Source organism: Schistocerca nitens, chromosome 6 (assembly GCF_023898315.1).
Source record: "Schistocerca nitens isolate TAMUIC-IGC-003100 chromosome 6, iqSchNite1.1, whole genome shotgun sequence".
NCBI lineage: Eukaryota > Metazoa > Arthropoda > Insecta > Orthoptera > Acrididae > Schistocerca > Schistocerca nitens.
Window position 1 is genome coordinate 584106996 of NC_064619.1, and position 14469 is coordinate 584121464.

Here is a 14469-nt window from a genome sequence, read left to right on the forward strand (position 1 = left end):
AGTTCATATATATTTTAGATATCTAATGGGGAATAATAGAAAGTTTAGCTATTTGAACTTGCATAAATTTCCATGGGGGGGGGGGGGGGAGGGGGGGCGTGTGAGATTTTTCTGAGAGACGGTGACATAAATAACGTTAACAAAGTGATGAGGTCTACAGTAACTTTAAAATTGATCGGCGGCAACAAATCATCTCTTTCCTACAAGATATATTGCGTCTTGTTAAACTGAGGCGTAGGCGTCACTGTGCAAGACTGTGCACTTTGCGGACTTGGAGAAGATGGCATAAAAAGCAAATCCACTATACTCCTGTAGTGGAGTTTTCGATCCATTGGTAGAAATGCTTCAATAACAGATCACTGAGCTGCAATGAGGCAACTAAGACTTTAAGTGACTGTCCCGGCTGAGCGTACGAAAATAATCGAGTGGAATCCGGCAGCAGAGTGTGTTGTGGTCATATTTAGATAAACGCAAATGCGAAGAACATCGAACAGAGCGCTGGAGATCTAAAAGATAAAAGCTGATACAGACGGCCGCAAATTAATTTCTTCTGTAGAAGGCAGTCTGTAATCGATAAATCTGTCTCAAGTTTTGCGGACAAAAATCTCTCCATGGGGGCCATACCTTGAACGTAAAATTCATGTAACAACATTTGGTGTCTAATGCTCAAGGGCTTCTCAAATTGGCTCTAAGCACTATGGGACTTAACATCTGAGGTCATCAGTCCCCTAGAACTTAGAACTACTTAAACCTAACAATCCTAAGGACATCACACACATCCTTGCCCGAGGCAGGATTCGAACCTGTGACCGCAGCAGCAGCGCGGTTCCGGACTGACGCGCCTAGAACCGCTCGGCCACACCGGCCGGCCTGCACATTGTGTAAAAGTACTTTTTCAATAGATCATGGGGGTCGCGCTGATGCTGTTCAACACATTAATGTGAAGAAACACAAGCTAGCTGTTTCAAGCAAAACTTCGTCTCGAAGTATGACGCCTTTTATTACTAAACGTGAGAAGAGTGCTATTATGAATGATGAGAAAACCGTCTTGTTGCTGAGGAAGGTTTGGTAGCTTTTCATGCAATGAAACACAACCATTCCTTCAGATCAATGGACCGCACTGCTCCGAATTATCAGGAAGCTGTTTGAGAAGTTTACTAATTCGAGAACAAAGTGTGCATCCATGATAGTGAATGTGTTGGCTCCATACGCATTGCATCAATTACCGGGTGATCAAAAAGTCAGTATATATTTGAAAACTTAATAAACCACGGAATAATGTAGATAGAAAGGTAAAAACTGACACAGATGCTTGGAATGACATGGGGTTTTATTAGAACCAAGAAAAAACACCCCATATTGCTAGAAGCGTGAAAGATCTCTTGAGCGCGTCATTTGGTGATGATCGTGTGCTCAGCCGCCACGTTCGTCATGCTTGGCCTCCAAGGTCCCCAGACCTCAGTCCGTGCGATTATTGGCTTTGGGGCTTCCTGAAGTCGCAAGTGTATCGTGATCGAACTAGATCTCTAGGGATGCTGAAAGACAACATCCGACGCCAATACCTCACCGTAACTCCGGACATGCTTTACAGTACTGTTCACAACATTATTCCTCGACTACAGCTATTGTTCAGGAATGATGGTGGACATATTGAGCATTTCCTGTAAAGAACATCATCCTTGCTTTGTCTTACTTTGTTATGCTAATTATTGCTATTCTGATCAGATGAAGCGCCATCTCTCAGAATTTTTGTATTTTTTTTTTGTTCTAATAAAATCCCATGTCATTCCAAGTATGCGTGTCAATTTGTACCTCTCTATCTACATTATTCCGTGATTTATTCAGTTTTCAAATTTATACTGACTTTTTGATCACCGTGTATGTGCGGATCTGAAAGATGCGAAATATATTTCAGTTATGGTGGACACATGAAGCAAGTGTGGGTACGAGAGCTACTATATACATCACGTTAGCTTTGGAAACCAAAAACATAGCTTCGTGTCTTCGTATACTGCGGGTGTATTAATTCCTGCGTTTGCCTCTGCCTGCATTAATGAGTGTCGTCAAGATCGGCCATATTGTATAACTTTAAACGGTTTACCGCCGTGTTGATGAAGCCACACGTCAAAGTCGAGGCTTGGTATTGCAATCTTCGGTACTCACAATCTTCATGTCCCGTATTTTGATTTGGGAAATCTGGTCGGCCTAGTGTACTGAAAACTAATGCCTGTGAATTTTTTATTCTATTCTGATGATCAGTCAAGGGATTTCATATCATACGGGTTGCTCGGTCGGCTTTCGAGCTCCGCTGACGTAAGTTGCAACCCTCTGCTATTAGAGGGCTCCAGATTGAAGCGTGTAATACGACGGTGTGCAATGTAACGATGTAGTTGTGCTGCGAAACCCCCAGAAAACTGAAAGCACAAGTTCAAAGAGTTCTTCCGCAGATGGTGCACCCTCTCCTTCAGCTAGACAATACCAGACCACAAACGAGCGCTGCGACATCTACAACAATGCGACGCCTTGGGTTTACCGTCATCGATCATCCACTATGTAGTCCCGACTTGGCCCAGTTCGATTTCATCCGTTCCCAAAACTTGTACACCTTCTAGGACCTCACTTTGATCATCATGAAGTGGTACAAGCAGAGATGAGGTTGTGACTCCGTCAACAAACTCAAATAGTCTATCGACAAACTTGTTTGTCGTTGGGAGAAAAGTGTCCGTCGCTGTGATGACTATGTTGAGAAATAAATATGTATGGAGGCAAGGAAAGTCTGAGGAAGCTGCCTTTGAATATTACGGAGATTACTGTTTGAGCGACCAGCCTGCTGCTACCATAAACCATCCTTGAAGATATTCCTAATTCCACCAGCTCGTCCAAGAGAACCAGCGTATGTACACGACGACAACTTCCTTAACTTCAAGGAAAGCGGTGGCCACTGTTTATTTCATTTGAAAGGCTGACGTGATATCCACAGCAAGACAGTACAGATTGTCAATAGACCCTTTGCCATTTCTGAATTCCTCCTGCCGGCTGGAGTGGCTGAGAGGTTCTAGGCGCTACAGTCTGGAATCGCGCGACCGATACGGTCGCAGGATCGAATCCTGCCTCGGGCATGGATGTGTGTGATGTCCTTAGGTTAGTTAGGTTTAAGTAGTTCTAAGTTCTAGGGGACTGATGACCTCAGAAGTTAAGTCCCATAGTGCTCAGAGCCATTTGAACCATTTGTGCCTTTTATCTTGTTCGTTAAAACGTAATAATGTTTCTCTTGGACAATGAAAAAAATTAACTGAAATAACCATGTACTTCATTTGATGGTGCAGCTACTTTTTTAATTAAATTATATTTCATCTCGACAGTAAATTACATGAAAAGGGAAAAATATCGTACATCTCCTGAAATCCATTATGTGTCTGTTCTAAAACTGAAACTTGTGTTTTTTAGCAATGTATACATGCCGATATTTTGTCTAAATCCAGTCACTTCGACACCTACAGAAACTCGAGTTCTTGTTTCTCGTCAAAGAAATCTGCTTCGTTGAGGAATTTTTCCTCCGTCGATTTCTGTCGCGTATAAAAACTGTTGGAGGCAGTCAGTTTTCGCTTAGATTACATTCTGTTGATATTTAAAATGCAAATTAATTTTGATAGGTCATTAATGCCTTTTGTGGTCGTCAATTACTTCTTCTCTGTTCTGGTGTCTATACGTGTTGTTCCTGGCCTTGGAATGGTCTTGGATTTTGTACTGAGAGTAAGCTTCGTTTCTCTTCTCGTAAATTTCCGCTTGGTTCTACAAGACTCTACCGTTCGCAGTTTCTGTACTTTCTTTATGAATGTTCGCAGACAACTGATGTTCGGTATGGAAGACCGCTTCTGAGTCAGACGGTGGTATGTCTTCAGTCTCGTTTTGCCGTAGTTCACCATTGGAAGTTATTGAGAACTCTTTGTTTACATGGGTTTGGCCCTCTTCGTTACTATTCGCAGAAATTTTCAACTTGGTCTTCTCAGTCAAAACTTGACTCGGCTTTCCTATAACAGCAGATTTAGATGTGTCGATTCGCAATTATTCTGTTGTTTCAAATGATGAATCCACAAGAGCTTCCGCTTGATGTACCATCGATCTCGTCTCACAACTGGGCTTCGGAGTACTGCCCATCGCGTCACCCTGAAAGACCTCCAACGCGGACATTTCTGGTATATTTGTCGTACACTACTTTACAGCGATTGCGACTCCTCTTTGACGGTCGGGCTGTTTGCTCACTACATGGCCCTGTAATTTCGTTCAATACTTGAAAAATTATCGCTGCTTGAAATCCACTTCTAAAATCCACTTGATCACATTCTGAATAAAATCCGTTCTTGTCTGTGTGGTTGGTGTTCAGTAAACATCTTGTGCGTTATGGAGAGGAGACTGGCTACAGCTGTTCTTGATTGCTTGTCTCCATTCTTGAGAAGTAGAAAGTAATACTTCAATATTAATGAGACACAAATAAGTAATGATTAGCATTATCTCCAGAAAAATGGCTGTCTAAATAGAAGATATTACCACAGCTGCATTATCTGAAAGCACTTAGATTCAAGTGCCGCTGCCACTTAGACTTATAGCTGTCTCCTCAGTCAGTCTGCAATTCATCATATTCTACATCATCTCAGCACATAATAAGACCTAATCGCGCTGCCTTATTAAAGACAAAAAATGTTAGTGACATTATAAACATGATAAAAGAGATAAAGGTTCTAGAGAAGGTAAATAAGGTACCGTGGGAAGCATTGTAGATAAGAGGAATATCACGAAATCTGATATGAAACATAAGAGAGCTCTGGACAGTGAAATAATAGATAAGAGCATATTGACGGAAAGATACTATCTGATGGGCGTTGACGGCAAGGATACGATAAGTCATTCGCTGTCTTCAAGATGTGTGCTGGTGAATTCTAGCGCCAAACCGATACAAAACTAATTAAACACGCTGTCGACTCTCTTATTCACTGATGACCAAATTATAACGAAAGAAATAGTGCATGATCTTCAATGTATAATTCATCAGTTACATACACAATAACCTGAACATGGTTTTAAGGTATTGACTAAGAAGACTGGGACAATGGCTTTTGCCGGAAGGACACATAACGGCTGTCGTCTGTCCACTCTAACACGTGAACAATTTAGCGTGTTAGGATGAGAGGCAAAATTACAGCGGAAATTGAGATAATAGTAGTGCAAGGAAAGAAGCATAGAAAATAGATTGGGTAAAGTGCTGGCTCACCAGTTTAGCATACCCCGTAAAATGCTTTAAGTCCGATCCCTGTGAATCTACAAAGAAGGGGAGCTCCCCATAAAATCACCCAAATTTAAGAAAAGAAAGAAATGTTACTCAATGGAAACGTCTTACTGAAGGAAATCATGGGGTGGCCCAGTCAATCACTAAAACACATTTACCATATCACACATGGGGACACATTAGTGAAGACGGCAACGGTAATGGTTGGAAATTCTGAGTCCAGCTCAACCTGTGTACTTAGTTCTCATATAGATCATCAGTCTATGCAGCTTCTCGGCAGCAACAATGTCTCAAGGTCGATAGTCTCCACTCCTCGACAGACTAGCCACAAGGGCCTTCTCGCTTAACTCTCTGCAACTTGACTGTTTCTCCAGTGTAGGAATCTCGCCAGCCAATGACAGTAGACCTTACAAGCCCCAACCGATAATAATTTTGTGAATAAGTGAAGCAAATTCCTGCTCTTGTGCATTTTGTCATGGTTAGCCAATGATTGTCTGCCAGCTACACGTGGCTTCACATGTTATCTATCCAGAAGAATGAAGTTTTACAATAGGTAGCCCTTTAGCTGCCCACTGGGCTCAGGTGAGATGGAGCGAATTCTGTGTCGTCTACCTGCTGTGCAGGACAGCTGTCAGCTTCTGGTATGTCTATGACTCTGTGCCCTATTAAGTAAGCTTCTATATTGCGTGAACCACCTAAATACAGCTATTCAAGACTGAAGCAAATCATAGGTCCCTCACTGCAATAAAAGGAAAGCAAGAGAAGACGTTATTAACTGAGTAGTCACTGATAGTATTGAATACTGTCCGAAGGTATGATTCAGCGTTAAAGGATCGACTACAATGACCATGGGGATGTGCATATAACATTATAATATATATGTTGCGTGGTAGTCTGGGGATTAATTTGCCATGCAAAAATTCTAATGCTGTTAAACAGTGGCGGTATCGGAACTAGAAATATCTAGGCCTGCCCACATAATCCTGATCACTCCTTATGTGACATCTATATTGTCGATTTCCTCAATAAAGACATTCGTAGCCGTTGACTTGCTAGGGATGAAGAAGTACATGTTTCAGTACAACTACAGTTCCTTAACCAAACATATACATTTTTCCATGAAGCCAACGACCGTCTTATCTCACCGTGAGATAAATGTACTAATTATTACGGCAGTTACTTTGGAAAGAAAAAACAGTTTACTTCATTTTCCCCCTCTGTCTCGTTTTCATTTGACTACCCCTTATAGTTCATATGTTGCTGCAGTACGTGTGATACTTTCTGTAAAAGAAATACCTTACACTTTCTCAGCTGGTAATTTAGTGCTTTCCGCGCTCTGTAAGTTCTACTTGATTGCTTCATGTAAATGGGTTCCATCCACTGACCAGTATCAGGAATTTCACGACATTGTCTTTCACGTTTACAGGTTTGAAGCAGGTCAAGACGACAATTTTTCTGGTGCAGCACTGTGCGACACTGAAGAAATAGGTAAGAGTGGTTAAACGAAAAGGACATAATAATGGAGAATTTCGTACTCTATTTCCAGAATAATGGAAGATGATAAGAAACGTTTCGTTATGGGATTCACGTTTTCTCAGCGAATGTCGAGGACTCAGGTTATCAGCTTAGTCAAGGTGTCGTTCTGTGGCAAAGTTTCGTCTAGTTTCGTAATCGTCATCTTCAGGCGATGAGTCAGGTTCGTTTCCGCTTCGTATCTTTATTGCCACTGGACGGAGTTGCGAAAGGTTTCCCTCTCCACCATTCAGCACAATGCAGATCTGTGCTCACCATCCTGGTGCACAGAGCACGAGACATATACCATAATGAAAGTCTACCCTTCGAGTTGAGAATCTGAGGGAAATCTTTCACCAGAATGGCGACTCGAATACACAGACACGACGCGCTATCCTGCCGAGCAAGAAGAAGAAAGAAGACAATCTGGAAGAAGATACGAAGCGTTGCACTTCTTCCGTGTGACGAGCTTTCCGCGGCCAGGATTTCCACGATATTGGAGAAAAACAACATTGAAACCATTTTCCGCTCATCGGTTACAATTAAAAACATGCTTGGCTCAGTGAAAGACAGACTAGAACTGCGGACACCTGGAGTCTGCAGCATCAGTTGCGAATATGGCAAGCAATATATGTGCCAGACACTGTTGTGAATTTCCTTGTGCCGCTCAGATCATGTGAAAAACATTCGTCTCGTCCAAATTGACAAATCTACGGTGGCAGAACATAGTCTTAACCAAGGTCGCATGTTTGATTCTGAAGAGACAGAGGTGTTGTATCGAAACGGATTTTGAGACTTAATCGTCAAAGAGGCAGTGGATTTACAGATCCGTGACGATCTTGTCAGCTGGGATAGTGGCTTCCAACTGAAATCGCATGACATGTATCGACAGCGAGAATTGACAGCGAGAATTCGTCAAAAGCACTCTGACGTGAAAGAGGCGAAGGCAGAGGACGGGTTAGAAAGGAGGGCACCAGAACGGGACGCCAAGAGTCTCCATCAATCCGGTGATCCACACTGTCACCATCCGACAGCCCTGTAGGCATGCGATCGGCTCAGCCGTTGCAGACGAGGCAGAAGAAGCCGTAGCCCAGTGGCTACCCGACACTTCACCTGAAGATGAGGATTGGGAAACTTGTTGAAACGTTGCCGCAGAACGATACCTTGACTAGCTGATAGTCCGAGAAGACTTCATCATAGAAACTTTTCTTTTTTGTCAATCGAAATTAAGCTGTCCTTCACTAATCTTTCTGTAACCTAACTTGTCGGAAAACGTTATAGAGAATGGCTATTTTGACAGATTATCACTTTCTGTGTTTTAATCTATCAAAATATTCTTGAGCTGTAAATAAGCTCGTATAGCTCACCGTGCTACGCACCAGCTTGCTACACGTTAAGGTGAGCCTAAATCGCATCGAATCCGCGTGGCGGGTTAACGGTTAGGTTAGGTTAGTGTTTAACGTCCCGTCGACAACGAGGTCATTAGAGACGGAGCGCAAGCTCGGGTTAGGGAACGATTGGGAAGGAAATCGGCCGTGCCCTTTCAAAGGAACCATCCCGGCATTTGCCTGAAACGATTTAGGGAAATCACGGAAAACCTAAATCAGGATGGCTGGAGACGGGATTGAACCGTCGTCCTCCCGAATGCGAGTCCAGTGTGCTACCACTGCGCCACCTCGCTCGGTGCGGGTTAACGGTTAATGGTGTGGTACACGGGCCAACCTGACTGGTAGTTGTCAGTCGATTTTCCACGCTCGTTTATGCAAACAACGAGTTGGTCCTAGATGTCCGACAGAGGGTAATATGAAGGGCTTATTTCAAAAGTGGTAAAACTCCATTACCTCCACTTTTATGTCCATAATGCTTCTGAAATTAATGAGCCAAACAAACAGAAAGAAAGGTCAATCTCTAACAAGAAGCCATATGCTTGAATATTTCTGGTATCTCAACTGCAGATTTTTCAGCGCTCATTTATCTTTAGGACTCTGTATCTCAATATGAACAAAAATGGACTTGTATCACTATTGAAATAAGCCCTTCATATGATATACACACACAGAACAAAGCTTCCGCTAGTCACAGACAGAAAGTGCCCACATCACTACCTTCGGTTAGCTGACGACTCTGGTGAAAAGCAGGGCGTGCGGCCACGAAGTTAAAATATATGCGCCAAATTACAAGAAACAGCGGATTTTCCAGTAAAACGGACTAAACGTTAGGAAAAAAGAGAGAGAGAGAGAGAGAGAGAGCACTAAATAGACAATTAGAAATTAACTGAAGCCACTTTCAATGTAACTGACTGATAGCAGTTATTTACCCTTAAATACGAAAATTAAATCCAAACAAGCGGTAACACTTACTTTTTTTTCGAATAAACGTTGCAAGTAGCTCGTCACATGTACGCGTACGCTATACTGCTGAAGTACAACTACTGGAGATGCTTGAAGTACGAGTATTGGTTCTGCAATCTCAATGGCGTGGCACCTGTCTTTCACATTGCGGTCAATATCTAGCAGAGCGCATGTTGTAACCAATGTCACCCCAGAACATAACATTTGATAATTATTCGCTGCATCTAAAACTAAAAAACTAAACTCCTCCCGAACAAGCCACGAATGCCCAACGGTATTGACCGGCTACCGTGCCGTCCTCAGCCCACAGGCGTCACTGGATGCGGATATGGAGGAGTATGTGGTCAGCACACCGCTCTCCCGATCGCATGTCAATTCACGCGACCGGAGCCGCTACTTCTCAATCAAGTAGATTCTCAGTTTGCCTCACAAGGACTGAGTGCACCCCTCTTGCCAACAGCGCTCGGCAGACCGGATGGTCACCCATCCAAGTGCTAGCCCAGCCCGATAGCGCTTAACTACGGTGATCTGACGGGAATCGGTGTTACCACTGCGGCAAGGCCGTTGGCATTCGCTGCATCACTTAGCAATTTGGCCACACTGCAGTCACCATGGTAGCCATCACCAAAATAGAGACTGATGTGGTACCCGACAGATTTCGCCACTCAGTTATTCAGTGAGGTTATTCACGTGCCCATTACAGTCTGTTCGTTATTATTTCTGAACAATAACAGATATATCACATTTTCAGTCAGCAGTAACAGGTGCACATTGGTTGGAGCAGTCCAGCATCGACTACCATAACACGAAACTACACGTTCCTATACGACCACATGAAAAATAAAGCGATTAGCTCTTGCTGGGGACGCACTGCATAGTCCTGCACTTGAACGTTACGACATAGGACCTTCATCTAACCACTGGTTTAATACATGCTTCACTGTCGTCTTTCCAAGCCCTGCACGAGCCGAAACGATACTAACAAATCCACTGTATACCGATTATTGTGCCCTATTTGTAGTCACTCATATGCTCCCTTTGAGCGCGATTGCACGTTTGCAGTTGGTTTAACTGTCAGGCAAGACGGTCTAGCGGTAAAGCGCATGACTGGAAACAGAGACGTCGCGATATTGAATCCCGGTGGGACCAGGAAGTTTCATTTGCCTTTGGCCTAGTCTTCATCTCTCAACGATGCGAGAATTCACCAGGAACGATACGTGGTTCGGATTCCACGTTAAACTGTACGTCCCCTCTCCCCAGTTGAATCACAGGGGTAGATTATGAACATACAAGCCACAGAAGTGCTGTCCAATTCAAAGATTTGCATCCTGCTTTTCAGCCACAAGGAATTCTTATTATTATCATGATTTACACTGTCTGCTCTTCACTGGATGGACCTAATGTAACATTCTTTCTGCTCACATAAGTATGGAGGCTACTGGTATGTGCTTTCACTATTTCTCTACGATGTTTATCAGCTATTTCTGGTACACCCCTTTGAGTATGGATATGTTCGTGTCATTCATTCTATGGGTTAGACTTTTCGCAACTATCGACTTATGTTGTTCTATAAACTAAAAGGAATGCAGCAATAAGACTGACGATGCAGCCCTCTCGCTGGCCTTAAGCCCTTTTAAACGATCGACTTCATTTTTTTAACTAGTCTACTTGAGACAAGTGAGTGTACTGCAGCGCTTCCGGTGTTCTATTCCTGTACTGAGTCTGAGTGGTCAATTTCGTTTACATGCCAGCGCCAAAACTTTGCGTGTTGTTAGTGCTGTCTGCTGTGCACTTTGGCACCTAAACGCTGAAAGTGAGGTTATGAGGGACTATCCTTTTGCAAATAAGGCGAGACATAGTAACAAAGTGTAGGAACAGGCGATGTTACTAGAGTTTATTACTGACCAAAGCAAAATTCATAATAGATGTTCTTGTCAAAAGTCATGTGGTACAATGTCTATACTCCCGACAACTGAAAGATTAGGAAAAGTATTGATCGAACGTTTCAGATATATACATTTATTTGCTCGAGAATATGCAGCAAACTCGGAAACTGACAACTCCGCACTCGGTAAAATCTACGGATAATTCACGTTATGACAGACTAGTGATAGGGTAGTCTGCTGATTTACACGCGGTCACGAAATGCGCACGGACTTCGAGTAGTCGATTTTGACCAAAACGTTGCTCCTGTAAAACGGTCTTCATGAACACGACGATCACGCTATTGCGCACGTGGACTTAGATTACCACAGTCGCTTCATCGTCACTCGGGTGACAGAAATACGCACTAGTGGTACGTCCCTTATGACGGGCACCGTGCCACATGGTCTAGTTTATGAAGACAGTAAGGATACTCAGACATTGTCTATAAGAATGATCTGACTATTTCAGGTTCTGAACGCCACATTTATGGAAGTTAAAACTGCCGTCGGATGTCACACGACGCCCGTTATACAAGGCGAGCCGTAATACACACTCTTGTTTAAAAAAAAAAAAAAAAAACTTCAACGATTAGAGACAGGATGTTCATATTCTCGGGACACATACGTTAGTATGTTCTTCAGAAATGATCAGCATTCCAGTCACCTCGGTTCAGTATGTGTCCTGTTGCCCAGTAGGCACAGGGTCAGCCATGGACCCTGCTAACTTGTTCTATGCGTGATGTCATCGACGCATACAAGGCGCGAATGGCGTCCTAGTATAGCCATCCACGCCGCGTTCACCTAATTCCAAATGTCTATCTGTGGTGGTTGGCAATGCGTCACTGCGCTGCACCCGCCGTTTCACTGTATCCCACACATTTTAGATTGGCGATATGGTCACCTGGCGGGCCAGGGCAAAACGCTGTCATCCTGTGAGAACGAGGAGGCACGTGTTTGTGCAGCAACATGTGGTCGTGCATTGCCTTGTTGAAGAATGGCTACGGGTCGCAGGATGTCATTCACGTCACACTGGTCAAAGCGCCCTGGACACGCGCCAACTGCGATTTCTGGTTGTACCCAATAGCACTCCACATCATATGGCTTTGAGTTGGCAATGTATGTCTTGTATGAACGCAGTCACTGTGATGCCGCTCCCCCTGTTCGCGGCGAACCAAAATGCGGCCATCATTTTCAAACAAAGAGAACCTGGAGTCATCCGAAAACACCATCTGATGCCATTCCTGCCCCCAGTGACGTCGTTCCATATACTATTGCCGTCCAGCATGTTTCTGCACATTCGTCATAGGTAGTGGGGGAAGTGGACGACCAGTACTAAATCATGCCATAATAAACGTCGATGAACTGTCACCCCTGATAGTGTACGATGTGTTGCATTGTTCCACTGTTGTGCCAGAGACGAGGAGGAAGCAGATCTGTCCTACAATGCCATTCGGATGAGGTGTCAATCTTGTCGGGGACTGGTCTCAGTGGTGCGGCCTGACTCATATCATCGTGTTCTACGGCCTATCGTGACCCATTCGGCACACACCCGTCACACCCGTTGCACTGCCGCAATTCTTCGCCCTACACAAGTAGCAATTTCCCGGATGGACGCATCACATTCTCTCATGCTAATAATGCGCTCTCTTTCAAACTCACTGATTTTACGGTACGGTTCGCGTATATCTCTTCGAGGCAACTAGCACGTCTGCTCAAATCACACTGATCCATTACCTTCGGTTTATAGCGGCGACGAGAGCCGCAGGCACGTTTTACCGGTATGTATTATTGAACAACGATGTGGATGTTGACCTCGAATCCGCGGGCCGACATGGTTCAAATGCTAATCATTTCTGTGGCTTACGAGGAGTTACTCGACCATTGTACCCCCTTTTGTGAACTCACTGGACTGCCGATAGCAATTTGTAACTCATGAGTTATCCATCCCGCTGATTTCATCCGTTTTTTGTTTTTTCTTTTTTTTTTACAAACATCCTCACAATACTGGACAGTTTTTTTCCTTTTTTTCTTTATTGTGATTTTGAACACCTTATACAAAGGCGGGCTGTCAGCAGCATAGCACGCCGCTCTTCAGCCTTGAGTTTTACAATAAATATTACATATAGGTGGCACAGAAAATACAATCCAATCGGCGGGCAAAAAATGTAGACACTAAAAAACAAAAAAACATGGAGCCGTTCACGCTGGACGAGAAATATCACTAACACTAGTTGACACGACGCACATAACATGGAAGACGGCGACTGCACACGTGAACAGTGGCGGCGTGACGGTGAAAGAACACGAAACACAAACGAAGGCACACACACGAGACACTGATGGCGATGATCTCCGGCGCGCGAATGTTCACTGAGAGTGTGCGAGTCCGGGGACCTGCCAAGAGAGGAGGAGGAAGAGGAGGAAGGGGAACGGGAGAAGGAGAGGGGAGAGCAGAGATGCCATGGGCAGGGGAGATAGGGGGAGGGAGGAAGGGGGAGGAGAAGCCCGGGGGAAGAGGGGTGGAGGGACGGGGGAAAAGGAAAGAGATGGGAGGGAGGGTGCCTAAAGGAAAGGACACAGGAAGTGGGGGGGGAGGATCAAAGTTGATAGGAGGGGTAAATGGAGGGGAGGAGGACATCATCAGGGAGGGGGAGCTGGCGGAAGCCACCTTGGGTGGGGGAGGGTGGACAGATGGAGACTGGGTGGGACGTGGGAATACAGGCACGGCAGTGGGCGGGGGTGAGAGAGGATGGGTGAGACAAGCGGATGAGGAGGATCGAATTTCCGGGAGGTGTACAGGATCCGTATCCTTTGAAGGAAAAGGAGGAGGTGGGGGAAGGGGATGAGATCGTGTAGGATCCGCGTGGGGAATGGGAGACGGATGCAATAGGCGAGGCGGAGAGCATGGCGTTCAAGGATTTGGAGGGATTTATAAAAGGTAGGGGGAGGCGGAGATCCAGGCCAGATTGGCGTAACAAAGGATAGGGCGGATGAGGGATTTATAGGTGTGGAGTATGGTGGAGGGGTCCAGACCCCACGTACGGCCGGAAAGGAGCTTGAGGAGACGGAGTCGGGAGCGTGCCTCAGCTCGGATTGTCCGGAGATGGGGAGTCCAGGAGAGGCGACGGTCGAGGATGACGCCAAGGTACTTAAGGGTGAGAGTGAGGGCGATAGGACGGCCATAGATGGTGAGACAGAAATCAAGGAGGAGGAAGGAAGGGGTGATTTTGCCTACAATGATCGCCTGGGTTTTGGAGGGATTGACCTTGAGCCACCACTGGTTGCTCCAAGCGGTGAACCGGTCAAGATGGGATTGGAGAAGGTGTTGGGAGCGCTGCAGGGTGGGGGCAATGGCAAGGAAGGCGGTGTCATCGGCAAACTGGAGAAGGTGGACGGA

General features: G+C 44.9%; 1 protein-coding gene and 1 pseudogene across 1 annotated transcript in view; both read right to left on the reverse strand.

Annotated features, from left to right (window-relative positions):
- LOC126263507 (trypsin delta-like) overlaps positions 1-14469 on the reverse strand; it is a 562206-nt gene that overhangs the window by 490463 nt on the left and 57274 nt on the right. The window lies entirely within an intron of this gene.
- On the reverse strand, positions 9599-9716 carry LOC126191798 (5S ribosomal RNA; annotated as a pseudogene).